Below are 8,472 nucleotides of genomic sequence, written 5' to 3'. Positions count from 1 at the left end.
GCCCCGTGGGACCTCACGGGCTGTGTCTGCCTGGCGCTGTGGCGTGGGGCACCGCAGGCCTCGGGAAGCAGCGGGGTGGCCCTGGGGTCGCTTGGCTGGTGGTGGGCAGGCTGGGCACAGCGAGGGCCCTGCGAGGTGAAACAACCGGTCTGTGACTGGAGAGTGCTGTGAGGGGGCAGGACAGGGTGTCCCGGAGACCCCCAGTGTGGGCATGGAGCTGGGACCGGGACCCACCATCCCACAAATTGCAGCCATGCAGCACTTGTTTATAAGATTTGGAGGACTCAGTCTCCTTTGTGGGATCTGTTTTGTAGTTACACCTCCCACGATGACAGTTCTCATAGCCCTCGTGCTTCCACTTTCCGCGTAAAAGACTTTTCCTAAATTGTTCTCTGCATGGGGACAGACTGGCAGTTCCAGGCTTAGCATGTTTTTATTTGGGTTCTTTTCTGACAACGTTTGGAGAGTCTCCCTTAACATGTTTCCCTGCCTCAACAGGAGATGCCTGTTATGGCTGTTTTGCGTAGCTGGCAGTGACAAGATATGCAGCATCACAAGGAGTTGTCTTTTGCCTGTACTAGGTAAGTGACATTTAGCATACTGTCTTGCCACACAGCATTAAAGAAAGGCTTGTTTTCCCTAAAATTACAGAGGTAACACTTAACCCGGATCCATCTGCCAAGCTCAGAAGTTGTCATTTAAATTATACATGATACTCTAGGACGTTACAGTGCTGGGTATTGGTTGATGAACTTTTTTACAGATATAAGCAAAGCACTTCAAAAATGTAATATGGATATTTCTACCTTTGAGACATAGCAAATTCATCAAACCATTTAGAAATTCATTTTTCATGCCTATTTAAAAACAGAATTCATCATTTTCCAAAATGCAGTTTGTGACAAAGCTCCCTGGTTATGTCCATCCAATAACTGGAAGCTGTTGTGACATTACTGTCAAGAGCAATTGATTCTGGGCTAGCTGTAAAGGTGAAAGATTTTTATGCTTCTTCATGCCCTGGTCATATATACAGTCAAAATGACTCATAATGTAATTCTGTGATTTTTTGATTTTTTTTTGGTAGATATTTATTTATCCTTGTAAATTCAATTGAACATTTTCAGAAGAAAATAGGGTGCTGGAACTGGCTTTGCCACCCAACGTTAGTTCTAGAAAATTGTTTTTCATTGCTTCTCTTATTAAAGTCTGAAGGAAAGCACATATTAACTAAGTGGCAAGTCCCAAACAAATAAGAGGAGGCTTTTTTATTTTATTTTATTTTTTTTTCATTAGCATAAGGTGTTGCCCTTGATACTGATATAGTCCCTTTGTCTTAAAGCTATTTCCTAATTACTCTTGATTCCCCAGTTTTGGGGGCAAGGTTCTGGGCTAGAAAGACCGATCATTGGATCTGATATGACCATTCTTATGTCATTGGGAATTCGTATTTTTAATGCTAACATTATTTTCACAGCTTTTTATACTTATGAATAAACATAGTAAACTGGAGGTTGTGTGGCTCAGCAACTGAAACAATTGTTTGCTCATACCTAAGACCGACTCCAGTTAAGAGTTGTGTAATCTTATGTTTTTCTGAGTTTTGGAGTTTGCACTCAAGAGATGGGAGTTGCCCTAATTATTTGTGTTTCTTCTTACTGTGGTAGTTCACTGGTCTCAATCCTTAGTGCTAAGTATAGGGTGAAGTTAAAATGGGAAAGCATTAACCTCAATGATTCATAAATCTAAATGAACAATATGGGAAGTCATGGGAGGAGCTTACAGGCTGCCAACAAATATATAACTTCAATGACTTTTCTTAAATAGAGTTGTGTCCTAAGCAGAACAACTAGTGAATTTAGTTTCCTAAGGAGCTAAGAACCATAAACTCCTTCTTTTCTACAATAACTCCACTTTTCCTCTGTCTTCATGTCTCCACTGCTACCTTCTTGATCCACTGCTATGCATACACCCAAGACTAACTGCCTTCAGCAAACAGAATACAAAATGGCCAAGTTGTTTGCCAGATAGAATACTTGTAGTTCATTCAGTGGAGAAACTTGTTCATGTTCTTCTCCCATATCAACCACTACCTCTTTTGAAGTTTGTAGAAACATGACAGATTAAAGCTTCTGCCCATGGTAACTGAAGTTGTTCTTAGGGTTTAAAAAGCACTATGAAAATGGATGGTCAGGCAGCTGGTAAAGTTGTAGACAAAACAACTTCATAAGTCTCTTTTTCTTAGGTAAGAAATTAAGATAGAAAATGGTGTAGTTAATTTACAAGATGAAAAGCTTTGGTGTTTTTGGTTAAAGCTAGAATTTTAGATGCTGCTCTTAAAACTGGGGCAGTAGTGGTGTCTTCAGGCAATTTCAGAGCATGGTACAGCTCTCAAAGTTTTTTGAAACTTGGTGACACGATGGAAGGAAGGAACTTGATCAGGTCCAGCACTGAAGGAGCAGGTAACCAAAATCAGCTATTTTACTTGCTTCTTGGGAGCAGCAAAATGGTCATTCAATATACACATACTGTCCTCAGCCAGGAGTCACAAATTAACTAGCTGATTACCATTTACTCTAAATGTAAGCAGGGGGATCACTGGAGACATGAGTGGAAAAGTTGAGGTGGGAAATAGGCTATTCTTGTTGGATGGGTAAACAGATTTGGGGAAATAATTCATAGGCAAACCACTGTTCTTTTCTTTTCTGTTATGAATCTTGTTATTTTTAAAATCTTGTTTCAGCCAAGGCAGTTATTGATTTTTGAATGACTAGATGAAATGTTCCTGGCTGCATTCAAACTGAAAATATAAGAATTTCTCCCTCATCCACATCACCCAGCTGGCAATGTATGGACTAAAGACGGGCCATTTGTAAGGGTAGTTTCTGTGAATGAAGGGGTTCTGATTACTGCATGAGGGAATATTCACATAAAATAGAGCAGTCTATTTTTTCAAGAATTTTTCGATGATGAAGGAGTCCTTAAGGCCCATAGTCAAGCTTAAAGAAACTATATTACAGATACAGTAGCATATTCTGGAAATAAAAAATAAATAATAATAATAATAAAAAAAACTATCATATCCTAGTAATAGGCCAGCAGAGTATAGGCAGGTAAATTTTAAGACACTAATTCAGCTTACACACCAACTGAAATCTGTTACAGCATTTAGAGGATTGAAATATATTAAAAAATCTTGGAGTATTTGTCCAAGTTCAAAGATCTGTAATATTGTTTTAAAATCTTTTATAATGTTCCTACTTTTGTGATAAACTATATGACAGTGAAAGGCAATTCTTTAGTTTACAGACTGTTTGATAATAGAATATTGTAAAAATATTGCTACCTTGCTACAATGAGCATCTCAAAGGGCATTTGTTCTTGTAGTTAAAAGCCTGAGCAGGGGCACAGAAGGCCACTATTCATTATCCCATGTGACTCTAGGCAAGCCACTTAATCTCTCTGGGAAACATTTAACCACTGATAAAATATTTCATTTTTCTGTCTTGTCTATTGAGATTTACACACTTTGGGAACAGTGTAGCTGTGTTATGGTGACATGTAGCACATAGGGTATTGAGACTTGGAAGTGCTCTGTCTCTGAAACAGTAATAAAGTAGATAACTCCATTGCAGAGACTCACTTGTGCTATAAAAAAATTTAGCGATAGATCTTATGTTTCAAATGATGATGATGCTATAAATATGTGGTCAGAAAAATTTGACCTGAACCAACACTACAGATCCAAACATTTGATCAATATAAGATGTTTGTGTCTCACATCTTTAGTTCTGACTACTTCCAAAGAGATCACATCTGATTGTCTGTAGTGTAAGCATGGGTATTAGTGACAGCTGTAGATCTTAATGAGAAGTCTTCAGATGAATGAAGTCTCTAGAGAGGAGAACGTGAGAAGTGATGTCTCACTCTGGTATTTTCAAGTTTGGCCTGATACACCAGATGTTTGGGAAAAAAAAAAAAAAAAAAAAAAAAAAAAAGTAGAATAAACTATACATCTTTTCTGCTAACAAGGCACTGCATGGGTTAGGCACTGGTCTTCCCTTAGTAGGCAAGAGTCAAGCAGCTGCTTTGCTAAGGATAATGGAAAGGCTGTACTGAAGCTCTCAGTGAAAGCATTGTACTGCACCCCTTGGTGTTTATGTGCATCAGCCGTGCCCTCTACTGGCTGGAACCTCAGAGCCTCTGTAGTTAAGAGAGTAAATTATTAAGAGACATCTTAATAATTTTTCTCATACTCCAGTGAAGAAAGGAGTGAAGAAGCACTTAAGCATGGATTGTCACACTGACAGAGTAGGGCAGATTAAGGTTTTTAACTCAAGAACTCTTTAGTTTGGTTACCTAAGTTTGGTATATGCAGAATGAAAACTTAAACTACGCATTGGATTTACAGACAGCCTGTTTGTATATAATTAGTCCAGTGCCATTAATTACTAGTTGGGCCCAGCAGTGAGGTACTTCCTACTTTGTTGTGGCATGAACAATACTGTTATTACGGAACCACAGGGTTCCCTTAACCTCCCTTTTAAATGAGGGGTTATTAGGTCCCTGCCTCAGGAAACCATCACTTGACACTGGCAGGCTATCATCTTGTCTCAACCTGGTAGTAGCCTGGGGGAGCAGTATGCTCCAGAAGGAGATTGCCAACATATGGTGTATTTCTTCTGCACAATCTTGAAGTTCTGTTGAATAGATGTGCTTCCTGAGATGAAAACAAAGGCAGATAAAGGACACTGCACCTTGTTTGAGGTCCACGTATGCAGCTGAACACCCTTCTCCACAGTCGTGTGCATAGAAACAAAATGTTTGCTCAACATACAAAGTAGTGATTCACATTAATTTTCATACTGTCTGTTTGTGTCTGATTACTAATCAATAAATACCTAATTAGTTATAAACTAAGGGATATACAAGGATACACTGAAAAATGTCATCTAATTACTACTGCCAAGGAGAAATAGAATCAATATACAGTGATGGTGATAACACATTAGTGAACATAATGAAATCCCAAGTTAATTCCCTTAAGGATGCTAATACTGATAGTTGCCCTTTACCTCCCTGCCCTTTACTTTCTCATATGTAATGAAGGGACAACAAATGCAGGAGGATTTTGCAGTCCTGAGTGCTACTGACAGCAAGGAGAAAAGTATCTGCTGAAGGTTTAGAACACCTACAGAAGAGAACTGTTCTCTAAAGACCCAGCTCCTTGACTGGCAGACACAAGAACTGAGGATTGACCTAAAATACTTTATGTTTCCATAATCTTTCATAAAGAAAAATATCATGACGGTCGGTTAAAATTTCAGTGGAGTCTTTCCAGCAAAATTGGCAGAAGGGTTTGGAATAGCTACATTGCAGGAAATACTTAAAACTGTTAAGGGGTGAAGTTAGATCAGTTAACTTTTTGAATCTGTTTCTAGCCACTTATACACTGTTTTTTTTTAGTTAGACAAGAAAAAAACCTGCAAGAAAAGAACTGTAAAAAAAATATTTATTTAAGAAAGATGAAGTCTTAGTTCAGTAAAGCAGTAAATATTTTTGAAACCATACAATATTACTTTGTATTGATATTATTCTTTGGAATGAAACTCATGACTGTGTTGAAATCTCAGGTCGTAATCTTGCAGACTGCTTTGCCTTGGCAGAGTGGGTATGTGCTAGTGTGAATAGGCTTGCCCAAACAGGCTGTGAAAAACCTTCCAAATATTTTTTATTGTGTATGCTTGAAAGACAGAATTTAGTTGTCTCCTTAGAAAGGTCACTTGTGCTTTGTAATTGAATATATTTCAAAATTATGTAACTGACTGCTGTGCTGTTGTTTGTAATGTTATGTGATGGATAGATACATCTACAAATCTAATCTGTGTCTGGGAGTTGCCTAGTCCATCTTATACAGGCCTGAACTCTTCCACACAACTCTTTGCATATATATACACAGCAGGGTGTCCCAGTATGGTGCAAGCATTAACGCAAATTTTCCTGGACTCTTTGGGATGCTAGTCACAACCTACGCTGTCTGCAAAGTGGTCTTATTGGCCTGTCTCTCAAAATCTCTTTGTGCATGTCCTGGTTTCAGTTAGCACAGAATTAATTTTCTTCCTAGTAGCTGGTGGAATGCTGTGTTTTGGCTTAGAATGAGAAGAGTGCTGATAACACCCCGATGCTTTAATTGTTGCAGAGCAGTGCTTATACTAAGCCAAGGACATCTCAGCCTTTGCTCTGTCCTGCCAACGGGCAGGCTGGGGGGTGCAGTAAGAGCTGGGAGGGGACAGACCCAGGACAGGTGACCCAAACTAGCCAAAGGGGTATTCCATACCATCTGACGTCATGCTAAACAATATATAGGGGTGGCTAGCCGGGGGGAGGGGGCCGGACTGCTCGGGGTTAGGCTGGGCATCGGTCAGCGGGTGGTGAGCAATTGCATTGTGCATCACTTGTTTGTACATACTATTATTACTTTCGTATTATCACCATTGTATCATCATTATTATTATTGTTATTATTATTTTTGTTATTTTTTTTCCTGTCTTATTAAACTGTCTTTATCTCAACTCACGGGCTTCACTTTCCATTTCTCTCCCCCGTCCCAGAGAGGGAGGGGGGAGGGTGAGCGAACGGCTGCGTGGTGTTTAGCTGCCGGTCGGGTTAAACCACGACAGTCTTTTTGGCGCCCAACGTGGGGCCCGAAAGGTTGAGATAACGGCAGATCTGATCAGAGTGTGTTAAACTAAAATTGGTGGAAGGATTAGACCTGCTTAATAGTCACTTGTCATGATGCTGATTGCTTTAATCACAACTCTGCTGCGCCTGTTTTCCAAATTGAGTATTATAGTACATTATTTTCCGTATTTGCTCTCTGTAGTGTTGTTTCTCCTCTCCGGGCCCTGGTTTCAGACCATTATGGTACTAAGTGTTATAGCAATGGCTTATGAGACGATAAGATATCTGGTCATGACTCTAACTTGGTATTTATACTCAGTAACATCGTGGACTCTGTACTTTGGAAACAGCATCTTGGGAACTATTAGCAATTATACCTATTGTTTTTCTCCATTAGAGAGTCAATCTGTGGAGGGGAAAGGGGAGGATATTTTTCCTTACTTGCTTACTCTCCCTTTCTCCTTCACCACCCCTGTATCCTCCTGGGTCACTCTGCCTTCCTCCTTCACCACCCTCTTATCCCCTGAGCTTGTCACAATAGCTCTCCAAGATATTGAATATTTCTGGAATACTCAGAATACCATAGTCTTGTTGTTCTGCCTCATGAATGCACTTCAGATTCTGCTTAAAGTTAAACAACTACTTATGAAGCTCATCCGGAGATCTGCCCGGAGGCAGTATAGTTGTGGGTGGCAGGGAGTATGGGTGGATATGGGCAGGCATCTAGAGCAGTTGGCACCCCCAGTGTGTTGGAAATTCACCCCTGAACAATGGCAAAATCCTCAAAAACTGGCAGAATGCTTGAAAAAAAGGTGTAATGATTCTGGCAGTTCCAAAGTAACACAAATCATTGTAACGTGCTGGGGCCTGGCTCATGCCTATCGAGCTGCCATTGATACTGCTGTCAACTTAGTGACAGACCCTGTGGCCGTGTCAGAGAAACGAGCTGTAGCAGTGCAAGTTGACCCTGCAGAGGGCATTCCAACCCCTGTGGCAGACCCTGTAACAAAGTCAGAGAAACGAGCAGTAGCAGTGCAAGCTGCCCCTGTAGAGAAGGTGAAAATATGGTATAGAAATTCAAGTCGTTTAGAACGCAGAGAGTCTTCTGCCAATCCAGGTAAGGCTTCTGCCAAAACTAAGTATAGAGATGACGAAGATGATGACGACGCTGGGCCGTCAAGGATTCAGGAGGAGGAAGATGAGGATGCCGAAAGAGCAACAGTAACTACCCGAAGCCTAAACGAGCGCGAGCTACGAGATGTGCGAAAAGATTTTGGTCGCTGTATAGGTGAGCAGCTTGTCACCTGGCTGCTCCGGTGCTGGGACTCTGGAGCCAATTGTGTGGAATTAGACGGCAGGGAAGCCAAGCGGCTGGGATCCCTTGCTCGAGACGCCGGCATTGACAAAGCAATTGCAGATGGAGCACGACCCACCAGCCTCTGGAGGCGTCTCCTCTCAGCTGTGAGGGAAAGGTATCCCTTCAAGGAAGATATTTTATGTCTACCAGGCAAGTGGACCACTATGGAGAAGGGAATTAGCCGTACGGGAAGTGATTTATGAGGATCCAGACCTCAAACAAACATCCACAGATCCAGATGAAGTCAAGTGTACACGACCCATGTGGCGGAAGTTTGTACGGAGTGCACCATCATCATATGCCAGCTCATTGGCAATAATGGCCTGGAAAGAGGATGAGGAACCCACAGTGGGTGAAGCGGCTAAACAACTCCGGCAGTACGAAGAAAGTCTCTCCTCTTCCTTACAGGCCTGCGTCTCAGCTGTGGAGAAACTTTC

Source organism: Aythya marila, assembly GCF_965140915.1.
Source record: "Aythya marila genome assembly, chromosome: 1".
Classification (NCBI taxonomy): domain Eukaryota; kingdom Metazoa; phylum Chordata; class Aves; order Anseriformes; family Anatidae; genus Aythya; species Aythya marila.
The sequence above is the reverse complement of the archived record's forward strand: the minus strand, read 5'-3'. Positions refer to the sequence as shown.